The 19,442-nt window shown below is 35.2% G+C and overlaps 1 long non-coding RNA gene across 1 annotated transcript in view; it reads right to left on the bottom strand.

The window, feature by feature from the left end:
• LOC107500319 overlaps positions 1 to 18,782 on the bottom strand; it is an 81,637-nt gene extending 62,855 nt beyond the window's left edge. The window contains exons 1-2 of the long non-coding RNA XR_001594503.2: positions 18,679 to 18,782; positions 8,841 to 8,924 (exon numbers count right to left, since the gene is read on the bottom strand). This is a non-coding gene — a long non-coding RNA (uncharacterized LOC107500319). The remainder of the gene's footprint in view (positions 1 to 8,840; positions 8,925 to 18,678) is intronic.
• Between the last annotated feature and the right edge of the window lie 660 nt (positions 18,783 to 19,442).

The following is a 19,442-nucleotide window of genomic DNA, read 5'->3' as shown; positions in this document are numbered from 1 at the left end:
ATTTGTTTGTTTAAATTTCAGATATAAATGAAATCATATAGTATTTATGTTTTTCTGTTTTACTTATTCCACTTAGAATAATGATCTCCTGGTCCATCCGTGTTGTCCATTCTGCTTTCCATAGTGGCTGCACAAATTTACAATTCCACCAACAGTGATAAGGGTTTCTTTACCTCCATATCCTTGCCAGTACTTGTTATTTGTTGACTTTCTGATAATGATCATTCTGACAGGTATGAGATGATATCTCATTTTGGTTTTGGTTTCCATTTCCTTGATGATTAGTGATGTTAAGCATCTTTTCATATGTCTGTTGGCCAAATGTATGTCTTCTTTGGATAAATGTCGATTAGGTATCCTCCCCAATTGTAATTTGTTTATTTACTGCCAAGTTGTATGAGTTCTAATACATTTTAAATGTTACGCCCTTGTCAGATGTATCATAGGCAAATATCTTCCCTCATTCAGAATGTTTTTTGTTGTTGTTTTGTTCATGGTTTACTGTACTGTGCAGAATTTTTTTTTTTACTTTGATGTAGTCCTATTTGTTTATTTTTGTTTTGGTTGCCCTTGCCTGAGGAGACATATCCAAAAAGTTGCTGAGACTGATGCAAAAGAGTTTATTACCTATGTTTTCTTACAGGAATTTTATGGTTTCAGGTCTTACTTTCAACACTAATCAACTTGAGCTTATTTTTGTATGTGGTGTAAGAGAGAGGTCAGTTGTTTTGTTTTGTTTTGTTTTTTGCATGTTATCTGTCCAGTTTTCCTAACACCATTTATTGAAGAGACTGTCATTTCCCCATTGTATATTCTTGGATCCTTTGTCATAGATTAATTGACTATATAAGTGGCAGTTTATTTCTAGGTTCTCTATTCTGTTTCATTAATTTATGTATCCGGGTTTTTTTTTTCCAGTACCATGCTATTTTGATTACTATAGCATTTAGTGTCAGGTAGTGTGATAACTCCAAATTTATTCTTCTTTCTCAAGATTACTGTGACTATTAAGGGTTTTTTGTGGTTCCATATAAATTTTAGAATTGATATAGTTCTGAGAAGAATGCCATTGGTGTTTTGATAGGGATTGTATTGAATTCGTAGATTGCCTTGTGTAGTATGGACATTTTAATGATATTAATCCTTTTAATCCATGAGCACTGTATACACTTCCATTTATTTGTGTTTTCTTTAATTTCTTTCTTCCACATCTTATAGTTTCCAGAGTACAGGTCTTTCATGTCCTTGGTTAAATATATTCCTAGGTATTCTCTACTTTTTGATGCAATTGTAAATGAGGTTTTTTTGAAAAATTCTTCTTCTAATGGTTCATTATTAGTGCGTAGAAACGCAATGTATTTCTGAATATTAGTTTTGTATCCTGCTACTATACTTCATTTATTTATTAGTCAAATAGTTTTTTGGTGGAGTCTTTAGGGTTTCTACATATAGTAGCACATCATCTGCAAGTTTTGAGAGTTTTATTCTTCCTTACCAATATGAATGCTTTTTCTATCTTTCTCTTTCTGATTGTTGTGGCTAGGCCTTCCAATATAATGTTGAATGAAAATGATAAGAGTGGGCACCCTTGTCTTATTCCTGATCTTAAACCATTGAGCATGTTGTTTAGTCTCTATGTGTTTGTGTCATCCCAGTTTTTTTCTTGTAATTGATTTCTAGTTTTAATCTACAAAGACAAGAAAAGATGCTTGATGTGACTTTAATATGGTTGAATTTGTTAAGATTCATTTTAAGGCCTAATATGTGAGCTATCTTGGAGAATGTTCCTTGTTCACTTGAAAATAATGTGTATTCTGCAGTTAGGAGATGAAATGTTCTTTAAGTTTATCTAGTCTAATGTGATGTTTAAAGCCATTGTTTCTTTATGTATTTTCTTTCTGGATGATATATCAATTGATAAATGACTATTAAAGTCCCTTACTATAATTGTAATACCATCAACTTCTCTCTTTATATCTTTCAGTATTTGTTTTATATATATATTAAGTGTTAGTATATTGGGTCCATAAATATTTACAGTTGTTTTATTTTCTTCATTATTGATCCTTTTATCACAATTAATTCTTTTCTTTGTCTCTTTTTGAAATCTTTGTTTTAAAGTCTATTTTGTCTGAGTATTGTTACCACAGCTTTCTTTTCATTTCTGTTAGCATGGATTATCTTTCTCCATCCCTTCTCTTTCAATCTGTGTGTGTCTTCCAATGTGAAATGAGGTTCTTGTCAGTAGTATATAGATGAGTCTTTTTTAATTTATTCAGCCTCCCTATGTTATTCGATTGGAGCATTTAGTCCATTTACACTTAAATTAATTATTTATAGACATCTAGTTATTGCCATTTTATTATTCATATTTATATACTTTATGATGCTTTTTTCATTTTTTTCAATGGTTTTCATAATTCTTCTCTGTTTCTTTCTTCTCTTGATCTTTTCCCATATCATTTGCTGGTTTTGCTAAATGTTTTGTTTGGGTTCATTTATCTCTCTTTTTTGTGTATTTTGTAGGTTTTTTGTTTTGTGGTTCCCATGAAACTTATATATCACTCTATATCTATAATAATTTGGTTTAAACTGACAGGTATTTAAGTTCAAATGCATTATAAAAGCACTACATTATTACTCCTCCTTCTGCATTTTGTATTTTTGACCTCATATTTTAGATCTTTTTGTTTTGTGTATCACCTGACTACTTATTGTAATTATAGTTGATTTTGAAATTTTTGTCTTTTTAACATTTCTACTAGCTTTTTAAGTGTGTGATTCACTATGTTTGTTATATCTTCGCCTTTACCAGTGAGAATTTTTCTTTCATATATTTTCTTATTTCTGGTAATATCTTTTTCTTTTCCACTTAAAGAAGAACTTTTAACATTTCTTCTAAAACCGGTTTAGTGGTGATAAACTCCTTAATTTTGCTTGTCTGAAAGACACTTTATCTCTCCTTCTACTCTGAATGATTGCCTTGCTGAGCAGAGTATTCTAGGTTGTATGTTCCTTTCTTTCAGTGCTTTAAATATATTCTGCCACACCCTTCTGCCCTGTAAAAATTCTTGTGAGAAATCAGCTGATAGCTTTACGGGGTTTTCCTTGCATATAACTAGTTGTTTGTTTCTTATTCCTTTCAAGATTACTGCTTTATCTTTAAATTTTGCCATTTTAATTTCAATGTGTCTTGGTGTGGGCCTCTTTGAGTTCATCTTGTTTGAAACTCTCTGTGCTTTGTGGACCTGGATGTTCTTTTCTTTCTCCAGGTTAAGAAAGTTTTCAGTTATTGTTTTTTCATGTAAACTCTCTTCCCCTTTCTCTTTCTCTTCACCTTTTGGGATTCCTATAATGCAAATGTTAGTGTGCTTGATACTGTACCAGGAAGCCATGAAACTGTCTTCTCTTTTAAAAATCGTTTCCTTCTTTTTGCTGTTGTGATTGGATGATTTCCACTATCTTGCCTTCTAGGCCATCAATCTATTCTTCTGTATTATCTAATCTATTAACTCTTTCTAGTGTGTTTTTCATTTTGATTATTGTATTCTTCATCTCCGATGGTTTTTTTTTATTATATTTTCTAAGTCTTTACTAAAGTTTTCTCTGAGTTCCTCTATTCTACTCTCTTCTCAAGTTTGGTGAGCATCCTTATGAGCATTAGTTGAAATTATTTATCAAGCAAACTATTTCCATTTCATTAAAGTTTTGAAGTGGGATATTTTTCTTGTTCCTTCATTTGGAATATTTTCTTCTGCTTTCTCGTTTTGTTTGACTTCCTCTGTTTGTTTCTATGAATTAGATGAAATAGCTATGTCTCTCAATCTTGAAAAACTGGCCTTGTATAAAAGTGACCTCTGTGTAGACTGTGTGTACCAGGTGATTTTGGCAGGCTGGTTTGACTACTATTTCTTAAAACAATTAAGATTTAGCCCTAAGAACACAGGGGAGGCCCAGCATCCTCAAAATATTTAGCTTTAATAGGACTAGTAAATACATTTAGGGTTCTTTAGCAAGGAATAATAGAATGGCTACTATGCTCTATCATGTTTTCTACTGAAAGCCTGAGACACTCAGAAAATTAAAATATTTTAGTATAATTAGAATACAAAGGGCAAAGTCAGGAATGAGGTAAGTGGAAAAGCAGGAACAGGCTAGATCATATTAGAGTTTAGACTTCTTCCTACAGGCAATGGGGAGCCATAGAACATTGAACTATTTTAAGCAGGAAAAGAACACAGTCAGATTTTTAATTTTGAAATAACCATGATTTTATTATAAAGAATGAACAGATGGGACAAGATTGATAAGAGGAGAACATAAAGAAATGAAAAGCATGGCTATAAAATAATATTTCCCAGGTGACTGTTCAAATAATGATAGCTAACATTTACCTGAATTAACTCATGATATTTGCACAATAACCTAGTAAAATACTTAGTACCAAGGGAACTGAGATTCACAAAGGTTAAATAACCAGCCCAAAGTTATACAGTAAGTTTCCAAGATGGGATTTGAATTCAGCAAATCTGTCTCCAGAGACCGTATACTTAACCACTATACGATAAGGCATATACTGTCCCCTCTGTAGTAAACCTCTAATAAGCCTTGCATAAATCTACCTTAGGTGCATCTAATTCACCAAAGGAGACCAGATAAATTTAAAGAGAAAGCATAAAGTGGAACTCATGGTTCAAATCCTGATTCTGATGCTTATTAGCTACAGCCTTAGCTAAGGAACCCCAGACCTCTCAGGCCCTGTTTCCTCATCTATATAACAGAGGAAGCCATCTCTACTTTGATTAGTTGTGAAGATTTAATTACATGAGAAGATGTTTGTACAGCTTTCAGCATGTGGAAGACCCTCAAAATTGTTTGGTCTCTTTTTTTGTCCTTTGTCAAATAGCAAGGCCATAGTGAAGTAGACATTCCAACTGCATGACATTTCAGAATTTATGAAGTGAACCCATGATTTCTAATGAGAAACATAGAGAACCAACACTAGAAACTAGAACAGGGCTTCCAAACATGGGTTCCACAAGCTTGGGGGGGAAAATCATATCTTGGTTTTTACTAACCACTAACTGAAATTTATCATGTGCTTCAATTTTGAACATAGTCAACAAACATAAGTGGTATCAAGAGTATCTATGCCTCTGGCCACCAGTAGAAATCAAATATTTTCATACCACATTTTGCTTACCATGAATACATTGAAAATTTTTTATACTTATGACTACTTCGAATTACATTAGTTATTAGGTACAAGATTCATTAAACCTCTTTTGTAATGAATTGATAGAGAAGTGCACACATACATTTCTATCTTGTAAATTTTCTATGTTTTTATCTCTTAGAAATTTTAAAATGTTTTGATAATTCAATTTCAATAAAATTGGTTTCCTTTATAATTTTATATATTATATTTATTGTATCTAAAAATATTTTAAGAAGTCTTTGGACTTTAGCAACTGCAGAAGGAGGTCCATGGCACAAAATGAACTCTAGCATTAAAGGGACTCAGGTAGTGGGGGGATGGACAGCAGAGGGACTAAAGCAGGGTGAATTCTGCCAGAGGAAGGCACTAATTATTTTGGGGGGTGGGAGGGGACAGCCTGTGACCCTTGGCTGAGCCAGGTCAGGATGCATATGACCTGGGCCTGGCAGCTTCTGAGACTTTTTCCTGAGCATTCTTGTAAAACAGCAACCACATTGCCACATGTGCCTGGAATTTGATTTCTAGGCCAAATGTCAGCTTTTCCATGCTAAGATTCCCTCAAGTTTTGGCCCAGGTTCTCCTGTTGTCAGGGACTAGCCCTTTCAATACCTCTTCCACCTGCCAGAGAGAACAAATCCATGGAATCTTGGCTACCACTTCTGAGTCACATCGTCGGCCACTGACATCCACCTGCAGCCTCAGGAGGCCTGAACTTCAAGGTGCCAGAGGAGACAACTGGCACTGACCTGACCCCAATAAGGCAGCATGCCTTCCCTATGGGCCAGGATCCTTTACAAATTGGGCCAATTTCCTCCTCTCTGCCATAAAGAGCCATTTTCTTCTCAGAGATTGAATATGACTTTTCCGAGCTTATCTAGAAAACTTAGTTTCTCTCAAGTTATTCCTTTTATGTAACCCAACAACATATTTACCCCAGGAAATGGCATGGAGAATGGCTTAAGCAATGGGAAGATATTGTTATAAATAAGAATCCTTGCTGTGACTTTCTTAAATAGATTATTAATGTTTCTAGACAGTAGTAGAGCTTCTGTTCAGAGGCTGGTGGGACTGTTTTCCTGTAAAAAAGAATCCATCTCTTTCCAAAGTACTCTTTCTCCAGAAGTAAACCCCATTACAATCTTGGTTTGGGGAAATGGTCCCACTTCACCCTGCTAGAGATAATGGACTAAGTGGTCTATGTTGCAGGGATGAGAAGCCCCTTGCTGCAGAAAATTCTCTCCCTCCACTACACTAGGACCTGAAATTACACCATTATATATATATATAACGTACATACATATATTTTTTGTTAAAACTTCTCATGCTTCCAGGAGAGAAATGCATTAAACTCTTTCAGCTAGTAACTTTTTAATAGTAATTATTTATTTGAACTTTAAAAATTATGAACCAGTTGATTATGTATCGTGAGAGAGAAAAATGATATCATTAGAACTAGCAAGAAAGTTGAGAGAATTCACATCTAGTGAGAAAAAGGAACCAAAACAGAACTCTGGAGGAAAGAGTCATTTTTTAAGGGCTTAGTCGATGAGGAGGAGCCAGTAGAGATGACCGTTGAGTCCTTGAATGGTTTTGGACACATACTAGGCAATCAGTAAATATTCATTAAATGAACTATTAGAAAGTAGAAGAATAAAACCATTACTTTGTTTTGCCATTTTATGCCCTTAACCCTATCCAACCCCCAACTGAGTGGAGCCAGTTCTTGGCTAAAACTCCATAGAATCGCTAGAATTGATCATCTTAAAGCTTTTCAGATCTTTGAGTAACTAAAGAATTATCTAACAATAGTTGACAGACTCAGCAGGGGAACTATGCTTACAAGTGTAAGACCCAGAAGTACATTTAAAAGTAAGAAGGGGTAGAAATGAACTTTAAAATTGGGAGGGTGTGAGAATAAAGGAAATGAAATAGCATTGTTTTTCATAATAACATGGAACATTATCTCCATTACCGACAGACACACTTGTAAATTTTAAACCATTTAGAAAACTTTTTCTCTTCCTATTTGTTTAGGGTATATTGTCTCTAAGAATTAAAATTTCTCAGAGGTGAACTTGTGCAAGTTTCAATGTGGCAAGTGCAGATCTTTCAAATACAGTATGGAATATATGGCTAGATAAATTAATGGAGAGAATAATAATTGAATTCCTGAAGAGACATTGTATAATATTAGAGTTGATGTTTTTTATTCACTCCGTATTAAAGGCAGAATATAAATATAAAGAAATATCTTTCTATTTTAATATTTAGTAGACTTAAATAAAATTTCAGATTTTTCTTTCTTATAGCCTCTACTTTTACTATCCCAACATGTTTTGGTGGAATATATAATTTGATACATTATCAAGTGAATTTAATCAAACATGACTTTATATTTTAGATATGTGCACCTTTAATAAGTCCTACATTTTCACCTAGGTGGATGTATCAAAATTATGTCCTTAAAGCCAAAAAAAAAAAAAAAAAAAGGAAGAAGAAGAAGCGTAGTTTTATTTCATGTATGTCAATAATTCTACAAATCAAACCAGAACATCACTTTGGAAACTGAATTATCTAGTTGGCCTAAATTGATTGTGCTAACCTCTATACTTGTTAACTCTAAATTTATTTTTGCTTACTAGAAAAATTTCTAATGCATATTTAAATAAACAATGCAAAGGTCTAAAATGTGCAGTAGAAATGTCACTTCATAAGCAAATTTGAATACCTTTGGTTGAAAGCTAGACAGAAAGAGTTCCTGTCAAACTTTTGGGGTTGCTCACAATTAGAAATTTAGGGTTTTAATTTTCCATGCCATGATAGTTCTGCAGATTGAAAATACTTTGTAATATTTCCTTTCATGGGTCAATTCTAACTTCTTTTTTTGGAAAAAAAAGTCAAAATGGAGACCAAGGGCATTCTGACTGTGATGGTCAATGTCCTGCCACATCAATGATATTGCAGATCATTCTTCAAAATGCATTTCACAATGTTTAATATTAACTTAAAGTGATTTCATATGTTGTTTTACTTGATCCTCTGATTTTCTAAAGTTTGTATAATCTAATAAACTCATTAAATAATAAATTTAAATGGGAAATTTTTTATAAATTCTTGTAGACATTTTATCTCTTAACTACTTGAGACTGATAACATGGGACTGTGTACAAGGATATTTATTTATAAATTTACCTTTTAATATTGTATCAATTGTACATAAATGACAACATGTGATTCAGTTTAGAGGAAGCTTCAGTATTCAATTTAAATGGCCTTAATGGAATTAGAATTTAATGAGCTAAAAAGTGGCTCATACCTCAATTTGTAATAATATTTAGCATGTTACTTTAACATGGACTGAGATGTCCAAAGCATTTAATTCGTCATTCATTGGTTGTTCCACCATCATGTCATATCCAACATTGATGAGGAATAATACAGTGCTAAAACATTTTGTTATGAGTCCTACAACTATCCAGTATCAAATTTAGAAATAGATTTTTCAGCTAACTGGAAGAATGCTCATTGGAAAATGGCATTTTTGATTATGTGTTCTGAGTGTTCCATAAGAGAATGTTTGCAACTGGATTAAAAATATTTGGCTGTGGTATAGGCATCATACCAGGGTTGACTTGTGAGTTTCAGCTATTTGACAGTCATTCCTTCATGCTAGTGGCGGCCTAGATGTAAATTATTGTTACAGGTCCTGAAAAAAAGGAAAAGGAGAAGTTGTTAGTTTTATTCCAGTGACATATTAATTTTCCTCACTTATTCAATTATTTAGAATTTGAAAGGTTTTATTGAACAGATAAATTCCAATTTTATATTGCATTGGAAAAATGAGGAGAAATTCCAGTTATTACTAGACATTTAAAAAGAGACTGTATCCAAGTGTCATTGATATCTTTAATGCAGATGTTTTAGGCAAAGCAAGTATAATTTTGCCATCTATTTCAGTTGTTTAAGGTGCCTTTTGCGCAGAATGTGGAATGTAATGGGAAATTCTATAGAGGTATCTATAAGCAATAGCTTCAATATCTACGTAAGGTGGAAAAATAGAAATAAAAGCCATGACTTGAGTTTCATACCACCACTTACCTTTATGATGCTTGAATGAGTAATTTCAATTTGGGGGGATCTGATGTTTTCATCTGTATAAAGTGTTGCACTTGAATGCCATTGAAGCCCATCACCTTTAAAACACTATTATCATTTATCTAGTTTTGCTTGCTTTATTTTTTAGTTTCTTTGATGTGTTTGGTAGACTTTAAGGGCAAAAAGACATTTCTATAATAGCCCAAAAACCTTTACACTATTTCACGTACTTTGAAGCAATTTGTAAGACAGACTGTACTAAAAACTGCAGGCCAGTATGAGGAATTTCTGATGGCTTAAATCAGGCCCTCAAAGTACTTCTTTGAGAAGAAACAAATAGAATAATAGTACTGCTGTCATTGAAATAATAGTAATGAAAAACACATGGAGTTATGAGTCTTTAACAACGAGTATTTTAAAAATTGTCCCACATCTTGGGACAATTACTTCCTGAAAGTGTTTGTTTCCTTGGACCTGCATTAATAGGGTTTTTTTGGTGATGTTTCTTTCATCTTCAACTTTCATACCTTGTTTCCACTTTCTCTTTCTTGCTATCAGCATTTTTTGTCCTCAAATGAAAAAACTGGTCCATTGTGATGATGATGATGTATAGTACTTTCAGATTTGTACGTTTCCCAATCTTAATTTCAAGATAGAATAGTCTAAGTTTTCTCTTTTATAAAACTGAAATCACATTGCTCTTTACATATGTGGCCCTTTTATTGCTCATGGGTGTGTTCTCTACCATGGTATTTGGCTACTCCAGTTGAGGTTTTTTTGCACAATCATATCTACTGAAACACGTCAAACTTCACTATGAAAACAAACAAGAAATAATGAAGGTTCTTTTTTAGCTCCAAAGTTTTTCCAAACAATCAGGCTTCAGCACCTTGTTTCTCTCAGAATTTAAAGAAAATGAATAAAACTACATTACCGTTACACTAAGCATCTTGGAGCTTTAAACATGTTGTGATTTTGTTGTGCCTGACAATAGGTTAAAACCTAACCAATTTCACTGAAAAATTTGTATTTTAGCAAACTAGATTCATCTAAATGTGGCCTAAAACTATAAAGGAACCGAAAAACCAAGAAACAGCCCCTTTTAGTTGAGAAATACAGATGCCTTTGCTTTTTCATTAGCAAGGCCAATAGTTTTTGCTCTTAGACATTTTATTTTCAAGAAACGGCTGTTTAGTTTGGACCTGCCATTTCTGTGACTATGATTAGTTAGAGATATTAGAAACAGCAAAGTAGCTCAAAGAAGTGGAGCCTACAAAGGCAGGAAGCCCATGACCCAACCGTAAGTATACTCTGGGGGGAAAAATACTTAATGGAAACTAAGATAATAATTTTCCTTCTGTGACTGATTGCCTTGATATTTTTTCTTTTCTCAATAAAAGCCTATTATAATGAGTAACTATTTTTACACATTCCATTAATTTCCATGTGGCTTAACTCCTTATTGGTTCTACAATTAGAATAAGCAATCAATGGCCTTCATGGCTTTTAGGTAATTTAGTTTTATTTTGCATTTTATAAAACTATTCTATGCCTTGGATTATGTTTTATTTTATCCTGTCAGATAGAGAGTGAAAGTATATTCATTCTAACATCACAAATCAATCATTGCCGGCCAAGGGGTGGAGCAAGTCGCTCATTTCCAACTAGCTCGCCTGCCCTGATTGCCCCATTTTCACAACTACTATAATATTTATCATCCATAGACACAGAAAAATGCTATTTACTTCATCAAATTATTTCATCTGTTAGTCTTTGTTACTTGAGACAATGCCTTTTTTTTTTTATCTATCCCCAGCTCTTAAATGAAAACTCAGTAAATTTACAATTAACTTCCCATTCGTCATTTGACTTGATTGAGTCTAAGAAAAGTTGATGTAGAAGCAACCAATAAGCCGAGTTCCCCAAGAAGTCATAACCTGGCTCATGGTTTTATACTTTCTAGTCCATAAACTACTTGCTTTGTCCCCTTGCTTACCTGCATTTGTCACTAGAACTCTTATTTTAAGTTTAATTGATAAGCTACTGCACACCATTTATCAGAAACATCATGTCTCAGATATGAAAACCCAGCCTCTGCATTCCAAAAAGGCAGAAATGCATAGACAAACTTGGTCAAACATGGGAGGTAAAAAAGCAAATTGAGAATTCAGTTATTAGAAATATGCCCAAGATCGAAGTTTGTTCCAAGTTAACATCCCCCCACCTCTCTCTCTCTCTCTCTCTATCCACACACACACACACGCATGCACGCACGCACACACAAACATTCACTCAAACTGATAATTGTAAATATCCATTCTCCCCTTCTTCATTAGTAAGAAAACTCCTACTATTTATCTGGGCATAGAAGCCACTGAGAATAAAGACTGCACTTCCAAGTTTCCTGAGTAGCTAGTTATGGCTGTGTGAATAAGTTCTAACCATTGGGGAGTGAGCAATCATATTACTTGCATCCAGAAAGTGTTCTTAAAAGGAGCACCTTCTTTGACCTGTTCTGGCTTTCTGCTGGTTTGAATGCAGGTGTGATGACTAGAGGTTAGCGCTATTTTGAACATAAAGTATATTTCATTTATTAAAGTTAGTGGGGCAACAAACAAGGGGAGTCTGAGCCCCCGAGCCATGGATACTAGAGCTTCCATAGATGACCTTTCATTGAAAAAGAAATTAACTTTTATGTTTTCCAAGCTATTGTTATTTTGAGTTTTGTGTCACCTGCATCTGAACTTAAACCCAATGAAATCACTAAAATTAGATCAAAACAGAAATTAAACATAAAAGTGCAGGCAGACTTCCAGTTTAACTTTAGATATAGAAAGAGCTTAAAAGTCATCACTCCCAACTTTATAATAAGAAAAAGCTGGAGCAAAAGTGATTTTTTTTTAGATCCATCAGAAAACTGAGATCACCGAGCTAAGTATCTCCCAATCTCTGGAGGGATAAGTAACTCCAGTGAGACAGAGGCCCAGTGAATTTGCTTATCTGAAGCAGATGCCTCTGGAATATAAACAAGAAATGTTGATGAACTGCTGAAAGCCAAGTAAAGGATAGCATCAGAGTGAGAAGCTCCTGGGGGCCTTTATACATAAGCAGCCTTTTCTTCCAGGAATCCCACAAGGCTCTCATAGGGTGGGTCAGGAAGAATCCATAAAAAGATTTCCTTGGGACCGTGGCAGGGAGAGAGAAAGAGTATTCATGGAGAAATCCACCAAGACCCTTCTTTCTTAGGCTTCCTCTCCAGGGAGGACATTTCTAGAAGGCAGCAGTAAAATTACATCTCATCTAGGGTTGAGTAATGCTAACAAATCCATAATCTACAGAGAGAATTCTTCAAGGACATAGATTGGAAAGACTGGAGAATATCTGTTTTTGTTTGGAAGACATTAGGGGCAACAGAAAGAAATCTTATCCCTAGAGGAGGGACAAAAACACCTGCAAAGGCCATGCCTCTGAGACACAGGTCCACTGTGGACTCCACTGATGGAGACTCAGAAGATTAGAGAATGCCCCCAATGCATACACACACCCTACTACAAAAATAGACCTTTAGTAACAATAGCAGTAGATTATAGCTGAGAGAGCTGCAGGAGACAAATTCTTTCTAAGGAAGAGCACAAATGGAAACTCCAAAGCTAAGAAGTGAAACAAAATAAGGTCTCTAAAGGAATTTGAATCCACTGGCATCCATGCATACCACAAACATCAAACAGCTCAAATCCTGGTCAGCTTAACATAAATCCTCACATTAAAGACCTCTTTACCTATGATCTATTGTCCTATACAATATGTTCAACTATCAACAATAAAAGTATAAGGCATGTTGAGCACACGGTTTAAACAGACAAAGCAATTAATAGAACCAGACTCAGATATGACACAGTTCTTGGAATTGTCAGACAGGGAATTTAAAATAACTATAATTAATATGTTAAAAGCGGTGTGGAAAGGAAATATGGCAGAGTGAGAGACGTCCTCGGATCTCTCTCCTTGAAACAACAGTAAGCTGAACATCTAAAACTCAACAACAAACACCCAAACTGTGCACCGGCACATCTAAGCATGGGATCTGCGCATAAGAGCTACCACAGGTCAACACCCCAGGGTGTCAGGTGATGGACTGAGAGAAATAAAGAAGCTGCCTCTTGCAGCAACTGGAGCTCCCTGTAGAGGAAGGGGGAGGGGAGGAGGTACGGCAACTTCCCTGAACAGCCCTGTCTGGGTATAGAAGGGAAGTATCTTAACATAATAAAGGCCATATATGAAAAATCCTCAGCCAACATTATGCTTAATGATGAAAAAGTAAAAACCTTCCCTCTAAGATAAGGAATAAGGCAAGGCTGTCCACTATTGCCAGTGTTATTCAATATAACATTGGAATTCCTAGTGAGCGCAATCATACAAGAGAAAGATATAAAAGGCATCCAAATAGAAAATAAAGAAGTCAAATTTACTATTTATGCATGACATGATTCTCTATATGGAAAACCCTAAAGACTCACCAAGAACACTACTAGAAACAATAAGCAAGTACAGTAAAGTTTCTGGATACAAAATCAATATTCAAAAATCCATAGCATTCCTATATGCTAATAATGAAGCATCAGTAAAAGAAGTGGAAAAAATAATTCCTTTTACAATTGCAACAAAAAGAATTAAAAACCTAGGAATAAATTTAACGAAACATGTGAAGGACATGTATAATAAAAACTACAAGTCTCTATTAAAAGAAATCGAAGAAGATACAAAAAATGGAAAGATATTCCAGGTTCTTGGATTGGAAGAATCAACATAGTTAAAATGACCATATTACCTAAAGCATTATACAGCTTTAATGCAATCCCCATCAAAATCCAATCCTTTTTTTTTTAAGAAAGAGAAAAAAAAATCAGATTTGTATCAAAGCGCAAAAGACCCCAAGTTGCCAAAGCCATCCTGAGGAAAAAGAACGAGGCTGGAGGCATCACTCTGCCTGATGTCAAATTGTACTACAAAGAGACAGCAATTAAAATTGCATGGCATTGGCAGAAAAACACAAACTGACCAGTGGTACAGAATTGAGAGTCCAGAAGTAAACCCATATTTAAATGGGAAAATAATTTTTGACAAAAAAGCCAAAAACGTACAGCGGAGAAAAGAAAGCCTGTTCAATAAATGGTGCTCGGAAAACTGGAAAGCCACCTGCAAAAGAATGAAACTAGACTGTTGTCTATTATCATACACCAAAATTAACTCGAGATGGATTAAGGACCTAAATATAAGACCTGAAACAATATAATGCATAGAAGAAAACATAGGAACTAAACTCAAGGACCTTGGACTTAAAGAGGATTTTATGAATTTAACCTCAAAAGCAAGGGAATTAAAAGATAAAATAAATAAATGGGACTACATCAAAGTAAAAAGCTTCTGCTTAGCAAAAGAAATCATCAACAAGATAAAGAGACAATCAATTGAATGGGAAAATATATTTGCAAGCAATGTTTCTGATAAGGGCCCAATATCCAAAATATACAAAGAATTCATATAACTTAATAACAACAAAAAAGCAAATGAACCAATTAAACAATGGGCAGAGGACCTGAACGGACACTTCTCCCTAGAGGAGATACAAATAGCCAACAAATATTTGAAACGATGCTCAACATCACTAGCTATTAGGGAAGTGCAAATCAAAACCACAGTGAGATACCATCTCACACTGGTTAGAATAGTTATAATCAACAGGACAAGTAATAATAAGTGTTGGAGAGGTTGCAGAGAAAAAGGGACCCTCATACACTGCTGATGGGACTGTAAATTGGTACAACCACTATGGAAAACAGTATGGAGTTTCCTCAAAAAACTAAGAATTGATCTACCATATGATCCAGCAATCCCTCTACTGGGTATTTACCCCAAAGACTTGAAAACCCATATCCAAAAAGATACTTGCACACCGATGTTCATAGCAGCATTATTCACAGTGGCCAGGACATAGAAGCAACTGAAGTGTCCTATGATAGATGATTGGCTAAAGAAGCTGTGGTACATATATACAATGGAATCTTACTCAGCCATAAGAAGAGATGAAATATTGCCATTTGCAGCAACATGGATGGACCTTGAGATAATCATGCTAAGCGAAATAAGCCAGACAGAAAAAGTTGAAAATCACACAATATCACTTATATATAAGATATAAACCTAAAAGCAACAAATAAACAGGACAAAGAGACTCATGGACATGGACTATAGACTAGTGGTTACTAGAGGGTAGGGGCTGGAGAGGAGGGGGGAGGTAGACAGTTAAAGGAGGTCAAATATAGTGGGATAGGGGGAGGGTGAAGTGAGTACTGGGGATCAAATATATGGTAGCTGAAGGAAACTAGACTTTGGGTGGTAAACACACAATAGAATATACAGATATCAAATTATAATGTACAACTGAAAATTATATAATTGTATTAACCAATATTGCCACAGTAAACTTAATTAAAAAACATACGTTAAAAGCTCCAATGGAAGAAATAGGCAACATGCAAGACCATACTGGTAATGTCAGCAGAGATAGGGAAACTATAAGAAAGAATCAAAAGGAAATGCTAGAAATCTGTAAGTATAGGCATACCCTGGAGGTATTGTAAGTTTGGTTTCACGCCACCACAATAAAGCAAGTATCACAATAAAGTAAATCATAATGTTTTTACTTGTTGAAGGTTTTGCTTTCAATTTTTTTAAAAAACATGTCTAAGAATTACAACAAAGTGAAATGCAATAAAATGAGGTATGCATGTAACAAAAATAAAAAAAAAATGTATTTGATGGGCTCATCAGTATACTCAGTTTGGCCAAGGAAAGGATCAGTGAACTTAAAAATAGGTCAATAGAAATCACCTAAGCTGAAATTCCAAGAAAATAAAGAATTAAAAAAAAAAAAACAGAATAGAATATCCAGGAACAGTGAATCTAAATCAAATGGTGTAACATATGCATAACTAAGATAGCAAAAGGAAGAAAAGAACAGAAGAGAACTATTGGAAGAATGGCTCAAAATTTTCTGAAATTAGTAAGAACTACCGAACAACATATCCAAGAAACTCAGAGAACACAAAGCAGAATAAATACCAAACACATATGCACATAGACACACTTAGATAAACTGCTAAAAACCAAAGACGAAGAGGAAATCTTAAAGGCAACCAGAGCTGGGAAAAAACTCCTTATGTACAGAGAAACAAGAATGAGAAATTACAAAAATAAGTGTTGTCTAAATTGAAAGTGGATGGATGGTTGGCTTGTCCCTAAATTATCTTATGTCAAATAATGATAACTTTGGTACTTTTTAAAAGCAATTACTGAAAACAATTCATAGCCATTATTATTGTAAGACATGGTTGATATATTTCATTCATTGAGCAGCAAGTCTCAGGCACTAGATTAAAAATCTAGGATCTTGTACCTGTCATTTTCCAAGTTCAAAGTGTAAGTGTTCATTTACTCTTTAGTGCTTCATTTGCCCCTCCTCTTTTGATGATGTTATCTATCTGCTTTATTTTCTGACTAAAAATATTGTTACAAATCATGAGGATTATGACATAGTTTCTTAGTGAAGGTCTAACAGGAACTTGCATTGTGAAACAGAGAGTTCTTGTGTGCCTATTATATGACTTCAAGAGGTGTTCAGAAATTTAATAACAATATGATGCATACTCCTTTCTGATATTAGATATAGGGTAGAGCTGGGCCTGGATGTGTTTTTCAGCAAGCAGGATAGAACTCAGTTTCTATTGCTTTGTAACTGTCTACGTCATTCTAGTTAAACAAGTTAGCTCAAAATATAGTAATAGTTTGGGACCAGCTTATGCAAATGTATTTACAAGTTTTTTGACCCCAAACCTTACACACAGGTCATTGCATCTCTGCTCTGTGATCTGAATAGTTTTTTTTTAGAGTGTTTTTGTTAGTGTTCTACAGAATGAGTGGAGAAATACCTGTTCCATGGGAAAGGTGTCATCCACAAACTCTTCATCGTCCATTAAAGGTTCCAATGAACAAAATGAAAGTTACACATTCAGGTCTTACACTTGAAAAGTCTTTGTCATTAATTTCAAAATTCGTAAAACTTTTTGGAATAGATAATAGGAAAAGCAATTTATGAACTATGATTTATGCACTGGTGTTCCCACATTTAAACATTAGACATATTAGGCAGTAAAGAAATTTTTTTGGCAGATTAATATTCGTCCAAGAAGTGATTGCTGTACTTTCTCCCAGACTGAGTTTATTCACAAAGAACATTCACCAATCTAGTTTATACAAGTTAGCTCACTTCACAGTCTTCAGAGAGACTTGGGACATAATAAAGAGAGAAATCTCAATGGAACTGCACAGAAAGTGAGAAATGCTTGAATATGTAAAACAGTTTTTTATCTTTATGTGTAATAGCATTCTCTTTTTCTAAAGAAATCAAAAGAGAAAGGAGTTAATAAACTTGATTTTATTAAATGCAGGTTTACATAACAAATAGTATAGAGATGTGGGTTTTAAAGAAGAAAGCTAACTTTTAATGTGCCTTGTATGTGGCAGACAGTATGTTGCTCACTTTCCCAAGTTTATCACCAGCTACATGTCAGAAAAACCAATTTCTTTCTTTACTGAGCAAAGGATCTCTGAAAAATGAAGGATTTCAACTATATCTGCTAGGGCAAATAAGTATCCTTCTGTATGCCAAGTGTTTTTATTTCATAGTCGCTGCCTAGAAAGTGTGATGAGAACTGTGAAGCCAGGTCTAGGTGCTACAATATACAATATTGTGGCCCAGTCAAGATCACAGAGTAGGTAAATGCTGTGCTTGCCTCTTCCTATGACTATATTAAAATTATAACTAAATTATAGAACAATCATGCTGGAAAACTACCGAAAGACTAGCTGAATATAACTCCTATGATGAAGAATAAAGAAGAGGCCACATTGAAGCTAATAGGAGGGGCAAAGACACAAAATAATCTTGCCTGGACCTGTGTGTGGTGGTTGAGCATTGGGAGGGATATCTAGGCTGTGGAGGTCCCCCTGGAGGAGCAAGGTGCCCTAGCCCTGCACAGGGACTTCCCCTCAGGTTTCCAGTGCTGAGAAGAAAAGTCCCCTCAAAAATCTGGCTGTGAATATCAGTGGGGATTTCAACCATTCAGATGAGATAAAAGGCTGCAAGAAACCCAGATAATCCCTTAAACAACCCATGCACAAACTCGCTCACTCACAGGCACTCACCCTGGGCTCTGGCAGAAGGACAGCAGCTAGAGAGGCACCAGAGACATACAGGGAAAGACTGAGTTATGCGGCTTCAGGGTGAAGACTTGAGAGACAATCACCTTTGTCCTTTTATTGCGCTTTTCTTGTATGCAGCCCACAGGTGGGTGCCATCTTGCATGTGTTGATCTTTTGCAGCCAATTCTGAATCTGCACTGGCCTGGTGAGATCTGCTGGCTTCACCCTAGTGACTGGCTGAGACTCCACCCCATCCAACTCACAAATTGCCAGTGGAAATTTCATTGCTGGGAAACCAGCCTCACCCTTCTCAACAGGGTGCTTTTTCAACAGCAAACAACAGGTCTCTGCTCTTGAAACTCAGGATACACTTCTGATGGCAGGCAACAAATTCCAGCCCAGGCTTCAGTATTTCTTGATCAAATCTTAGAGGTCTACAGTCCTGAGGCGCGTAGCAACTGACCTTGTTACAATTGGGAACTTTTATAGAGAGCCACAGAGACAGTGTTGGCATGTAAACTGACACTGCAGTGGCAGGGAAATTTACTCAATAGACCCAGAAGTCTCCTGGAGTCTCTGCGCCACCCAACAAACATATCACTCAGAAGTTTTTCCAGTTTCAGAGACTTATAGGCATCTGATAGGCAGTGTCAGACCTGGAGGAGCACTAGTCACTCTGCTAAACTGCCCTAGGTCAGAGACAGGGGATAACCAGCCTGCTGCCTACAGTGTTGTCTCTTCTACTTACTTGTAGATCTAGCATAGACTACAACCATCTGCAGATCACTTTGTAGCTCCCACTTGATAGCCCTGAGCAATCAAAGGCAGCGACTGACTTTGGCCTACTGGGGAGTCCTTCACAGGGGTC

This window comes from Rousettus aegyptiacus, unplaced genomic scaffold (genome assembly GCF_014176215.1).
Source record: "Rousettus aegyptiacus isolate mRouAeg1 unplaced genomic scaffold, mRouAeg1.p scaffold_m13_p_15, whole genome shotgun sequence".
Lineage (NCBI taxonomy): Eukaryota > Metazoa > Chordata > Mammalia > Chiroptera > Pteropodidae > Rousettus > Rousettus aegyptiacus.
This window is presented reverse-complemented; position numbering and strand designations above follow the sequence as displayed.